Source organism: Oryza glaberrima, chromosome 9 (assembly GCF_000147395.1).
Source record: "Oryza glaberrima chromosome 9, OglaRS2, whole genome shotgun sequence".
NCBI classification, from domain to species: Eukaryota; Viridiplantae; Streptophyta; class Magnoliopsida; order Poales; family Poaceae; genus Oryza; species Oryza glaberrima.
In genome coordinates this window covers 10117714-10132835 of record NC_068334.1, presented here as the reverse complement: position 1 = coordinate 10132835, position 15122 = coordinate 10117714, and positions in this window count along the sequence as shown.

Below are 15122 nucleotides of genomic sequence, written 5' to 3'. Positions count from 1 at the left end.
AATTATCCACAACGACAAAATCATCTCCCGGCATCCCAAATCATCAACAATCCCAAATCATCTATAACAACATATATACTCAACAAAAAATCATCCACAAATTAAGATGTCAAAAAAGGAAAAAAAAGAAAGAAAAACAACTGGCGGCCGCCCCTCTGCCGCCCAGCCGCAACCTCCTCATGCACCCGGCCTCCGCCCCTCCTTCCCTCCCACCGGATCTAGCGGAGGGGAGGCCGCCGCCCGCCGGCTTGCCCGCTTAGCTGTGCTAAAGGAGAGAGAGGAGGAGGCTGATAGAGGAGGAAAGGGCCTCCGCTGGAGGAAAAAGAAATAGAGGAGAGAGGTGGAGTTTGCGAGGATGAGGGGGAGAGGATAAGTCCTAGGGATTATATAGGGCATTTTAATGGAGGCTCTGACTTTTTTTAACCAGCATTAAAAATGATCTTTATTCCTAGTTGATAACACCAACCGGGAATAAAGATATAAAAAAATTGGTTGGGCTTTTTAACCGGACAAAAAGATGTTTAGTCCCGATTCCTATTCAAATAGGGACTAATGTGGTTTTTGTCAACCCAGCAAAGATGGTTTCTCCAGTAGTAGCGGCAGCAGCAGTGGAGGGAGGTCGAGCTGCATGGGTGCACGGCCGGCGGCAGCTGTCGATGGATACAGTTTCACAGCAATTAGTCAAGCAAAGCAAGGGAAGTCGATCTATAAAAGCAAGCAAGAACAGCCAATAGAAAGCTGAAAGGAAACAAAACATGGATAGATTTTTAAAACATGAAGAAGCTGTACAGTAATCTCATTTAAACTTTTTTAACCGTATTAATTTCTCTAAGTCAATTGTTGATTTTGAAGTGTTTCTAAGGCACCTCTTAATAATATATGTGCATTATTGGCTTATTCTATCATTATTGTATACATTATTATTGTATATATTGGCATTGTTTATATTAACGATGTTTTAAAAAAAATCAAATCAGATCACCAGCTGGCTCATTTTGCGGGTACCACTCGAATGGTAAAAAAAATATGCGTATGTAACAAAGGAGAGTAGGAACCAACCAACCCTGACTGCTTGGTCAGTCAGCTAGAGCCTAGCCAGCCGACCTCGGCCAACCTCTCACTCATCAGACAGGAGGCCAGGGAGGAGCTAGGCTAGCCGATCATAGCTCACATAACCTGTGCGGCCTTGCTATGAAGCCCGAAGGCCATCTGACTTAGATTAGGGTCGACTGATCCTAACACTACGCCAGCCAGTCCACTACGCTGTGTTCGGATTCCAGTGATGGGAACTAATCCCTCCCGCACGGAAAACGGAGCGGTCCATTAGCGTGTGATTAATTAAGTATTAGCTAATTTTTTTTCAAAAATGGATTAATTTAATTCTTTTAAGCAACTTTCGTATATAAACTTTTTGCAAAAAACACATCGTTTAGTAGTTTTAAAAGCGTGTGCGTGAAAAATAAGGGAGATAGGCTGGGAACATGGGATGCAAACACATGCACGCGTGGGAGTATCCAAGGCTTACATCTGAATCCAGGGTGAAATCACAGATGTTGACGACCACTACTATCTTCCTGGCTGGCCGACGTTGCCAGGAGTATTGATACCACCCCCTCCTCCCTTACTTACATCAGATCACACCATAGCTTCCATTGCTCCTCCATTCATGGCCACGCTAACTGCAATGTAGCTAGGAATAGGATAGAAGTTATTTGCATGTTAGAGTATGAGGCTTTGCAAGTTGCTGACATCGACCGTTAACCAGTATTTGCCCTTTCATCTTCAAGTTTGAATCCAATCTTCCTGTATATATCAATAGAATACAGATCGATAAGATGTTATGAATTGAAATAACAGAAACTCAGATCGAAAGACACAAACAATTAATTTAATATAACCGTGAGAAAAAAAGAAGAAGACGGAACTCTAACTGAGAAGAAGCACTACTGAGACTCCCATAAGGACCGTCGAGTGCTGTAAGACATTAGAGTATGCAACTTAAGGGTGTCAACTCAGAGGATGTCTTTGAGAGCATCACCAACAGTCTATCTATTCCATTCCCAATCCTGATTTTTTGGGATTTTGGTTAAAAAAAACTAGTCCAACAGATTCCTAAAAGAGCTTCGGACGTTCTGGAGTTCCCATCTCAAGTTTTCTCGGTACATGTATTTGAGGACGAGAGACCGACTCCCAACCCTCTTCCCCGCGCGTTTCTCCTCTCCTCCCCCGCGCTTCTCCTCTCCTCCCCGCGCGAGCAGCGAAAATGCTCCCGCACAGCGATTCTTCGCGCCCACGCCCACCAAGTGCTCACCCATCGGCTGCTCGCCTGCCGGCGTCTCGCCCGCCACGGCTTGAAAAAGGAAACTTTGCGCTGCCGCCACCGTTTGGGTTTCCACCACCGCCGCCGCCGGGTTCAACGTTTGTGCCACCGCCGCAGTCTGGGGTTCCGCCGCCGCCGCCGCTGGGTTCATTCTTTGTGCCGCCACCACAGTCTAGGGTTCCACCACCGCCACCGCAACCTGGGGTACCACCGCTGCCGCAATTTGGTATGATGCCCCAGTACGGTTTGAATCAGTCGACAGCTCCTCTGCGCCCCACAGCGACGGCTTCGTCCTGGCTAGGATTTGCGCCACATCGATCTGCCCAGCTCCATCCCCAATCTAGCAAGCGTCCCATTGAAAATGAGGAGGGGACGGATCCAGTGGATAATGACTATGCCGGCGTCGATTTGAGGCAAGATTGGTCTGCTGGTGAAGAGGAGGTCGACCGACGATGCAGCTTTGGTGTCCCCTTGACTTATTTTGTCAGCAATGAAGGTAATTGATCGCTAATCCCTTGTGTTTGTTCATGAAATTTACAGTGCACTGAAGTTCAATGGATCAGACTAAAGAAATGCATATGTGTGTGTAATGCATGATATATGAACAGCTCTAGAGTTTCTGTGTGTGGTGATACATAACTGAACTTGTTTGTGTCATTGAGCTTTATGGCCAAACATAATAAAATTTAGAGTGAATTGTCTCTTGGGCTAGTGTTTATTGGACTAGGTTGTAGCAAGTCATTTTTGTTTGAATTATCTGAAAAAAATCCAATTTGCCATTGTTTTTGTAAAAATGCAGATATATAGTAACTGATGTCCATCAAAATTTGTTTTAAAGTTTGCACCCAAATTTGAAATAATGCTTTGATGTAATTTGATGCATTGAAATGGCAAACATGTACTGATTGAATTTTACTCATGTCATGATGCAAAGCATTTTAGATCGAATTTCTTGTTGTATGTTTGATTTGAAAAGTGAAACTTATACTGACTGAATTTTACCTATGCAGCATGTCTTTACTCTGTCCAAGAAATCCATGTGACAGTACATATGCGTTATGTTTATGTGATGCTGCTTGTTTATGTGATGCTTCATTTTTATGTGATGCAAGGGTCTGTAGTATGTCATTCAGTCAATCATTTACTTTGCTTTTTCTTTCTCATGAATAGGGAGCATGGATGGAAGTGGGTATTTTACAAACTTGATAAATGAGGGTGGCCGTTCTTACGATTGGAGTGCTGAAGGTAGCCATCCCGAATATCTGAGCAACAATTCGAGGAAGGAGAAGCTACTGTGAGACCAAACCAAAAAAGGTCTAAGAATTTTAGTATACAAGAGGATGTCCTAATGGTATCAGCATGAGTTAACATTAGTATGGATGCTATTCAAGGTGCCGATCAACCTCGAAGTACATATTGGAACCGTATTTATGACTTCTCTCATGCAAACAAGGACACTTCAGATCGCACTCAAATTTGGCTCATGCATCATTGGTCCACTATACAAGAGTGTGTCAATTAATAAGCTTGCTGGCTGTGTAAGCTATATTGAGAATAGACCTCAAAGTGGTGTCAACGCTGAGGACAAGGTGATAATTGACATGTTGCAAGAGCACTCGTTATTATTCATATAGTTACCTTTGTAGACTAACTTTCTTTTGCACTTTTATATGCAGCTTCTGCAGGCTGGGATTTTGTACAAGAAAGAAGATCCCAAAAAATGACTTTTCAGTTCGTGCATTGCTACAAATTTTTGAAGGACCAGCCAAAGTGGATTGATTGGCGAATACAAAAAGGGAAGTAAAAAAAAATACAAGTAAGAAACAAAAGAGCAATGCACAGTCTACACCTGCTACAGCTGCACCTTCAGGCCCTCAGAACTGTGTCTCTCAAGTGAAAGAGGACCCTATTGCAGCTGATGGTGTGCAGCCTTCGGGTAGACCTGCAGGGAGGAAGAAAGAGAAAGAAAAACAGCGTCAACACTCAGACCAATCCAAAATTGATGCTTTAGATCTATTATGGAATAAGAAGAAAGAGGTTGATGCGGAGAAGGATCGGCAAAGAGAGGAGAGGTACAGAGCTGCACTTGCACTTGAACAAAAGCGGATTGATTTGGACAAAGAAAAGTTGGATTTCAAGAGGATGATACAAGAAGATAGAATTGTGAGGCTAGATACAAGTGCGATGTCAATCGAGGAGCAAGAGTACTATAAAAGTGTCAAGTCTAGTATTTTAAGTCGTCGTTCGGCTTCAACATAAATTTAGCTTAAATTCCATCATTTAGTACTCTTATTTTCCATTAGCTTGGTTGCAGATTTAATGGTACCTTTCAAAAGGAGTGTAATGAACAAGTAAATTTAGTTGCTTTTTAAATATTAGGATTAAATGAGCTGCAACTGGAACGACTCCTTAATTTTGTGCTGCTTATGCTGGCCATTGCTCTGTTTCTATGATGCTTCATTGGTGTTGTTTGCTGGAATGATACTGCTAGTGCTGAAACTGCACTGATGCTGGTGCTGAAACAGCACTAATATTGCTGCTGAAACTGCACTGAAATTGCTGCTAATGCTGCTGAAATAGCTGTTGTTGTTGTGATGCTCCTTGTGCTGAATCTGCAGCTTGTAATGCTAAAAAGGTAAGCAGTTTCAGCTGAAAATTAGCTGCTGCTGCTGGAAAATTGGTGCTCTTGCTGGAAAGTTGCTTGTGTGTCTGAAAATTGGTGTTGTTGCTGAAAAGATGCAACTGCTGCAGCTGGAAAATGCTCTACTATTGCTGGAAATGTTGATGCTGGAATGCTGCTCCTACAGATGCATAAACTGCTGCTGCAAAAAATGCTAGTGTTGATTGTGTGTTCATATGTGCGGCTGTCGGTACTGTTGCTCCTATGAAAATGCAGATATGTGTGTTTATTGTGCTGATGTTGCTGCTGAATCTCAACCACAAAATAAATTGAGCACAAAAGTACTCCTTGTTTAATGTGGAACATAATACTAATTAAAAGGATGAATATTTCTAAATCTCAATATTATTACAATCCCATATTAAGAATGCTCAGAAAAATATAAAGCTAATATAGTACTGATTATTACAGTCTCAAGAATTCTCACAAATAAAGACTGACTGAAATTTTAAAAAATAATTTTGCTATCCAGCCACTAATATTGCTCTCCATGACGTTGCCACAAATGTTCAATGAGGTCCTCTTGCAGCTGGTTGTGAACTGTCTTGTCTTTAATTTTTCTCATAATTCGAAAGGAACTCATTAAATTCAGCGGTACGCTCATGGTAATCTTCCACCTGTTCTCCCAGCTCATCATAATGTAAATCTTCCTCGTCATCACGCTCATCCTCAACAATCATGTTATTCAAGATCACACAACATCTCATAATTTTACGTATAGTCAAATTATCCCAAAAACGAATAGGACCACGAACAATAGCGAAGAGAGCTTGTAACACACCAAATGCTTGTTCAACGTCCTTCCTAATGGATTCTTGTGCTTTTGAAAAATATTTTCTCTTATTCCTTTGTGGCATCTGGATACTCTTCACTAGTGTTGCCCATGCAGGATAAATAGCATCTGCAAGATAATACCCCATAGTGTAGTCGTGCCCGTTCATAGTATAATTAACTTTAGGACCCTGCCCTTTAGCTAGCTTTGCAAACAACAGAGATCGTTGGAGCGCATTAATATCATTATGTGTTCCAAGTAAACCAAAGAACGCATGCCAAATCCATCGATCATGCGAAGCAACAGCTTCTAAAACTAATATAGGAACTCCCTCTTTTCCTTTATACTGACCATGCCAGGCAGTCGGGCAGTTCTTCCACTCCCAGTGCATACAATCTAAAGAGCCCAACATACCTAGAAATCCTCTACGTTCTCCAACTGCAAGTAACCTAGCTATATCATTCTCATTTGGTGTCCTCATGTACTCCTCCCCAAAAACTTCAGCAACAACTATGATAAACCTCCTAAAACTCTAATAACGGTACTACCTCCAATACGAACATGCTCATCAACTGCATCTGCAGCTATTCCATAACACAACATACGTGGCACTGCTGTTACCTTTTGCAAACATGATAGCCCAATGATACCAGCCGTATTTCTCTTCTGAACAAAATAATCATCATGGGCTTCAACAGCATTCATTATGCGTAAAAAGAGCGGCCTTTTCATTCTAAACCTGCATAATAATTAGCAATAAAAATTAAGACGTACACCACTAATTCAAATCAAGCATGAAAAAAAAACAATTCACTATTACCCAACGGCGTCTAAATTGAATAGGAAGATATGTAGGGTCTTCTGAAAAATAGTCATTGTACAATCTCCGATGACCAACCAACCTTTCTCGGTTAATCGCTGCATGTCCAAAGACAGACCCACCTCGCTTTGGTTCTTCGTCGCTATCATCGAAAACTATTTCGACCGCCTCAAAAATGAATTCATCGTCGTTATCTCACGAAGACTTATCATCCAATAGTAACTTAACGAGACTGCCTGGACGATTCATCTCTTTTTAACACGACGAAGGCGTGTAGGAGAGGCGCCCAAGCAAGGAGAGAGAGAGAGAGGTGGGAGGCACAGTGGGGGATAGAGGGGAGGGGCAGGGGGGATGGCAGGGATGACCGGCGGCGTAGGGGCAGAGAGCAGCAAGATCGCGCATGGGTGGCATCAGGGCAGATCGCGCTTGGGCGGCGTCGGTGCAGGTCGCGCGTGGGAGATGGCGATCTCCTTCTGCGCACGGGAACGAAAAAAACCGGAATTTCTATTGGTAGTTTAATAGAAGGGCCCACTTTTAGTTTTTAGGGATTGAATTTAGGCTATCTCTCGGAGGGAGGGGTTTTTTCACCACCTATTTTCAGTTTAGGAAATCCAAAAATCAATTTTTGGGAGTAGATTATTGGTGAACTGTTGGCCGATGCTCTTAACTTGTACGTAGCATAGCATAAATTGCAGTACATCAAAATCGGTCTTGTCTGTTTGTTGTGGATGGGATGATTACAAATTCGGATAGATTAAATGGTTAATTACAAACTCTTCCTGAAGTGGCTGTTGAAGTTAGACTTTGGATCTGAATTCTTTCGGAATAGAGGTAGATCCAGATAAGGCTTCGTTCGGTTTGAAGGGGCTTAAGGAAAAATAATTCCACAATATAAAAGTTGCAAAATTAAATCCCTCCAATTCATTACTCTTAGGAATTAATCGAAAATGGCTTCAAGGCCGGTTTCCTTGCTCAGTAACGCTCCTGCGGTGGTCAGACCGGCCATGCAACGCTGGTCAGACCGTCCCTGTCTAAAATTTTGCCAATTTCATCCAAAGGTTTAAAAATCAAGTACCGGCTCTTCCAATATCAGAAATACTCCCCTTTTCACATTATAGCCAGGTGCTTGTTGTGCTAAATCATTTGCTCTAGAATTATCATGCCTAACAATATGTATAATAGCAAAATCATCAAAATTGGCAATAATATCTAAGCATTGATCAAGATACCTATTAGCGACCCGTCCAAGCACTTGTAAACTCCGGCAACATGTTGCACCACCAATTCCGAGTCACCAAACGCTTCCGCATGTGTAGCTCCAATCATCTCCATCACTTGTAAGCCAAATAATAAAGCATTGTATTTGGCTTGATTATTTGTACAATAATATTCCAAACGAACCGATGCCACAAAACGCACACCACTACGCGAAAATAAAACTGCACCAATACCTTGACCTTCTTTGCAAGAAGAACCATCAAAATAAATCTTCAAATGTATAACATTAAGGAAGCAAACCTCATCCTCATAAGCAATATCTATATGATGGTGTACTATAAAATCAACTACAATTTGGTCTTTCATAGATTTCAATGGTTCATAAGCCAAATCATATTCAATCAAAGCATACGCCCACTTGCCAATTCTTCCACTTAGAATTGGCATTTGCAACATGTGTTTAATAACATTAGCTTGACAAGCAACTATGCATGTACTAGATAACAAATAATGCATGTAAACCCTTGACCAAGCTTTTCTACTTCATCAAAATCTTCAATAGTTTCTCCAATATCGTTCTTTGTAGACCGATATTCTTGCACCCTCTTTTGCAACCACTCCAAATTGGATTCTTTACTCATGATACAAAGTAATATGGCCTAGCCGAGCTATACTAGCCGGCTTTACAGAAATAGATACAAAACTACCATTGGAAACACTAATAAAATCATAGCTAAAAAGATCTAACCCTGATAAGTATTGAATATTCCCATGTCGCCACTCAAGTGAAGCATCGGCCATTGCAACTTCGGGCGATGTATCCGCTTGAATAATCTCAATATCATCGCCGTCCCATTGAATTAAACATTGATGCAAGGTAGAGGGTACATAACAATTGGTATGAATCCAGCAACGACCCAAAATAACATTATAATTACCTTGCACATCGATGATGAAGAAAGCGGTTGGCAACGTTTTGTTTCCCACGGTAAGCTCCACCGAAAAGACACCTTTCGTCTTCGTTGGTTCACCATTGAAGCCATTGAGAATCATGTTAGTCTTCTTCAACTCATCATCTCCACACCCCAACTTCTTGAACAACGAATATGGCATCAAATTCACTATGGCACCTCTATCCTCCAACATCCTAGAGACCGGCTTCCCATCAATATGACCCTTAAGATAAAGAGGCTTCATATGATGGTTTGACTCATCGGGCTTTTCAATGACCTCATCTTTAGGACCTAGTGAAAGTTGAGCAACTTCGGCTTCATCTGTAGCACAAAACTCCATAGGCAACATACACACCATGTTGATGGTCATGTCTTCCTTTGGTAGCGAATCATCTCTAGCAATCGATTGTTCTTCCTTCTCCTTTTGCACAATAACCAGTTCTTCAATCTCTATGGACTTACGCCTCCACATCTTTGTAGGCGGCGGTCCCAACTCATTAAATCTTCTATCTCTCCACTCTTCGGCTTCTCTCTCCCTCAACTCTTGAGCCCGAAGACATTGCAACCTCCTCTTTTGGGTAGCCGTTAAATCTTTGGGCATCCATCTTGATTTCGACTCTGTTCCAGGAGGTATGTAATGCCCCTTGTTGATTTTACTTGAAGGCGACGAAGCCTCCGAGCTACCCTTCGTGAATCTTCTGTCAAACCGGTGCTGGAGCCCGGTCAGACCGGATGAAGACCACCGGGTCAGACTGGCCAGAAGGCCCGGTCAAATCCGTATGGGGCCGGCGGTCAGACCGGCCACCTGCGCAGAGCTGGTCCCTGCTTCGGATTTGTCGCTTGAAGTCTCCCTAGCTACATCTCCGGAAGGTATTTGCACATCATGAGACCTCACTTTGATAGTAATCACCTCCGAAGATCTTGTTTCTACCTTGACATGTTTTTCTTCTCTCCTTTCTTCGTTGATCCGATTTCTAATACAAAACCGGCCATTGTTTGGTGAAGACAAACGCTCATGTGCTGACCTCCTTGGTCCTCCCCAACCTTGATGAAATTGCATTGGAGGCATATGATCAAACATTGGTGGCAGTGCCCCCCATGGCATGAAGTAGGGAAAAGGATAACCCGGCGGCGGCATTGGACAAACCCCCCATGGCATGACTTGAGGATGATGAAGGAAAAGTGGCTCCGATTGTCTTGGTCAATGACCAAATCGCTCCCTAGGAGGTGATCTTGGCCTTTTACCTTTATTGCGAGTCTTCTCGCCACCTTACTTCTCATACTTGTTCAAGAGCATATCAAAGGTCACCTTAGTCTTTCTTGGAGTTTTGTAATTTGAAGCTTCACTCATATTCTCCTTCCAAGCACTAACCTCCGGATTTTTTGGCACCATCATCTTAGGCCTAGGCTCTCCAATGATCACTCCTTTCCCCTTGGTAGATTCGGCTTGCTCCGGCCGAATCAACACCTTCTTGTCATTGAAATCAATTGTATTCACCGGAAAAGGATCATGATCAAGCTTCATCTTGGAACCATCGGTAAATTTTAATCGTCCTTCATTTATGGCCGATTGAACCTGTCGTCGAAATACATTGCAATCATTAGTAGAATGAGAATGAGAATCATGCCATTTACAATAAGCTCAACGTTTCAATTCTTCTTGAGATCGAATGACATGGCCCTTCGGTAATCTAATTTGCTTTTCTTGCAAAAAATAAACAAAAATCTTATCACACTTGGCCACATCAAAACTATACTTAATTTCACTTTGCCGATCCTTGCGAAGGGTCGGCATTAGATTAGAACAAACAAAAGGCTTATTTTTGGTAGTCCATGACCACTCGGCAACACATATATCATGATCGCCATCATCATCAGAATCACTATCCTCAGGGCAATCAATCAAATTAACATTAGGCTTTTTATCATTAGACCTAACAAATTTCTTACTATCTCTAACCTGGCTTTCTTAAGCCAGAGCTTTTTGCATGAGTTGACTAACATCAAGAAATTGTTGGCCATCTAATATTTCATTAGTGGGAGCAATTAAACCATTAAAAGCAAGGTCAGCCAAATATCTTTCAGTTATATTCAAACTAAAACACCGGTTTCTAACATCCCTAAATCTCTTAATATAATCAATGACATGTTCATTGTATTTTGTCTAACCGATGTTAAGTCACTTAACCTAAGCTCAGCTTCACCAGTATAGAAATAATCATGAAACCTTTGTTCTAATAGAGCCCAAGTATGAATAGAATTGAGCCCAAGTATGAATAATCACCATGTAAAAGCAGTAGCGGACAATGATAAAGAAAACAAGCGCAATTTAAATGTATCTGAATTACTAGCCTTGCCACATTGCGCTAAAAACTGACCTACATGTTCCCATGTGGTCCTACTATCCTCACCACCAAACTTAGTAAATTCGGGAACTCTATAACCACGAGGATATGGGATATTGTCATAATAATCAGGATACGGATTTTGGTGAACCTTAGCACAATTCCTTACTTCAAACCCAAAATTATCCCTAATAATAGTCCTAATCAAATCCTCCATAGTTTCAGGCCTTGGTGGATTTGGTGGTCGATTTGGTGGTGGGTTTGGTGGCCTAAAAAGTAGTTGTTGTGGCGCAATATTGTTATATTGGCCATACCCCGTATCTTGAGGGTATCCTCTATTAGGATCATTGCAGGCATTAGGGATATGTGGAGGGATTTAATGATTAACAGTAGCTACAGGAGGGTCATGTACTAGAATATGGTATAAAAGCCCGTTATTAGTCAGAGGATCAACCCCTGTATCGACACAATTGCTCCGGTCTGACCGGCCCAGGACCCGGTCTACCGGCGTCCAGAGGTGCGGTCAGACCGGCCATCGCCCTGGTCTAACCGGTGTGAAGGTATCCAGTCGGACCGGCCATCTGATCTGGCCGGTCAGACCGAAGGAGAGGCCTCGGTCTGACCGACCACCAGGCCCAGTCAGACTGGCCGACTGCGCTATTTCTCCCTCGCTGATTGTTTGCATATTGCCCCATCAGATTTGCTATGTATTTGATTAACAGGGGCTTGACTAGTACTTGCAGAGGCTTTAGGTTGTAACTCGGTTATGAAAGAGCCAAATCTAGTAGTCATATACTCATTAATACGCTCATCAAAACAAGTTTTCATTGTTAATACCAACAATAGATTCATCTACTGTACTTGCTACGAGTTTTCGGATAGGAATTGCTACCTCTTCAGTATTTACCTCATCGAAGATGACTTTGGGCAACGGTCCAGGATTAAGAACCACACCTTGACGAGTCTTGGTGCATGATTTCATCAACATCTCCTGTGTGACCGCCTTGATTCGCTCCTCCATGATCTTGCGTGCATCCCCCTCAAGATCATCCAATGAGATTGGAAAGATATTGGATGGATCCACCTCATCCTTCTTTTGCTTCGACATGGTGGCGTCGAAGTTAAGATGGCATTGAGCAGATTTCCTCAGTGGAGTCGCCAAAAATCGTGTTGGCAACTTTTTGTGACAAGTTGACAAGTACGATCGCAGCACCTAAAGCTTTGCGGTGATCCTAGAGTCACCAACCACCCTAACCTAGCAATGGCTAAGTCAAGATGTGTTTTGATAGATTAAACTGGCTAGCAGAGCCGATTTAGATGAAAACAATGGATAACTACCCGTCTCGTGGGCAAAACGGAAGGTTTTCAAGACAAATCTACGATGGATAACTACCCGTCTCGTGGGCAAAACGGAAGGTTTTCAGGACAAATCTACAAAGAGGTGTCGCACACTTGCAGTGGCGTAGGACAATTTACGGCGAATCAATAAAGATGGACAAACTAAACTAGAACTAGAAGCAATATGAAAAAATGATTCTATTGATTGATTGCATGATTGTTGTTTACAATTGAACCGGCCTGTCCCTTATATAAGGGTTGATCTTACCTTCTACATGCCCTCTTTTACGTCTAACTCGAGATATAAACCAAAGGAAACCTAAAACATGTCTTCCCAAGTAAGGAAAACTCGAGACCCGACAAAACAGACTCGGTCTCGGACTCTGCCGGTCAGACTGGCCACATGCCGGCGGTCTGACCGGCCTATATACGGCGGTCAGACCGACCTCCCAGAGGAAACACCGGTAGATTTCAAACTTTGGCAATTTTTCCTATTTCGACCCAAGGTGGCAAATTTGGGTGTAAACACAATCACAAGAGAAAGGTGTAGGGATCTTGCTCAAATATTTATGATCACACTACTGACAAAGATGGGTTTATATTTGAATCAGTATAGTCCATCAAATACTTAGATAATAGGGATATTTATGCTATGAACAACCATCCTATTTTTTTCGTGGGGAAAGAAATATATTACTCAGCTGTTAAGTCCTCACACACAAGGTGAGATATAAAGTTACAAACTTCGTCCGGCCAAATATCTGTAAGAGATTTGCACCGGGATTTACTTCCCTCGAACCCCTCCGAAGATCATTGATTTCCTTAATCAGCAACGACAGCTCCGATCGAATTCTGTCTTTGGACTGAACGAGCTGCACTACTTCAGAGCAATCTGTTTCCACAATAATAGGGAGTAGAGTCCACTGGATCACCATCCGGATACCTTCTCTGCACGCCAGTAGCTCCGATTCAAGGGCAGTTCCACAATTGTACACCCCCTCCCCTCTCGTCCCGCTCCTCCCCTTCCTTTGATTTTTTCTTCAATCTCTCTCTGGCGTCGTCTCTCCCCTTCTTCGATCTCCTCTGTTTTTTTTTGGGACTGTCTAACAATCATTCGACAGATTTTCTTTAGAAAATCAGTCGAATTTTCAAGCCACCACCACGTGCTGCTCAAATGAAAACGTATCTACATACACGTACGTCAGTCACTGGACATTAATCAAGTCAGCGATGCTGCTAAAAAGAAAAGGAAAAACAAGCAACTTACATCATCAACTTATGTATGTAATTTTAAGGCTTACATATGTAATTTTAAAACTTACGGTATAAATATATTAAAATTACATATGTAATTTTGAAACTTACGGCGTAAATATATTAAAAATATATTTTAGAGATTTACGATGTAAATACGTGCCGACTATTTTTTTTATGAAAAATATGACGGCATATATATAGTTCTAAAAATATCAAATCACACCTCAAACAATTAGGTTAACTACAGTACAACATAACAACCATGAGTAAAAAAATTACCATACATGTAAAACAAAAATTACACCTGCATCTATTAAATATTACACTGTAAATGTAGGGGACTTAACTATGAAACTGCGGTAAAAGTTTATAAAATGTTAGGTATAGCAGCAAAATAATCATTCGCTTCTTGTTCCGTTGGTACGATGCACGTTGTGGCATCCCGACATCATGTGTTCGACTCCCAGATCTAGCGCCATTTTTTTCACTCGAAGGCACGCGCACAAATCTCAAAGTAAGTCATACAGTTATACAGCAATTCCGTTTTTTTTTCTCTCGCCCTTTTTCTGTCGCCATCTCTCCCTCTGATTTTCGCCTTCGCTCGCCTTTTCTGTCGCCATCTCTCTCTCTCTCCCCTCTGATTTTCGCCATCCCTCAGTTTTTCTGTCGCCATCTCTCCCTCTCTCTGCCCCTCTGAATTTCGCCATCGCTTTGTTTTTTCTGTCGCCATCTCTCCCTCTCTCTCTCCCCCTCTGATTTTTGCCATCTCTCCCTCTGATTTTCTGTCACCATCTCTCCCTCTGATTTTTTTTTCATCACACATGAGACAGAAATTTAAAAATTAAAGTGACAAAATGACCTCATGGTTTATGGAATGCTCTCTTAACCAATTCATCCAATGAAATCTTGTGATTAGAGTTTATTGTTTCAGTTTTATATATCTTTATTCAAACTTTGGGAGAGCGAATCACTCTGTGAAACTTATAATCTGTTATTATGTTCCAATAGTAACATTATTATAAAAGTGCATTAACACGTCATGTTACTGTAAAAATATATAGGTTGTTATTGTAGTTTTGATAGTAACATCCTATGAAAAATTGTAGTAATATAGAACATGTAGTAGTAAAGGTACTCCTACCGTATTATCGAGTGTTGTTACTATGAAAAAGTAACCGTGTTACTACAATATGGTCGTCTTGTTACTGTGTAATTCCTGCAAGACGAGGACAGCAAAGAGGAAATTGTAGTAACACAGAACATGTAGTAGTACAGGTACTTCTACATTACTACCGAATGTCGTTACTATGAAAAAGTAATCCTGTTACTATAATACGGCTATCTTATTACTGCGCAATTCCTGCGAAACGAGGAGAACAAAGAGGTAGGCATGGGGGAAGTGAGCAACACCAAGATACA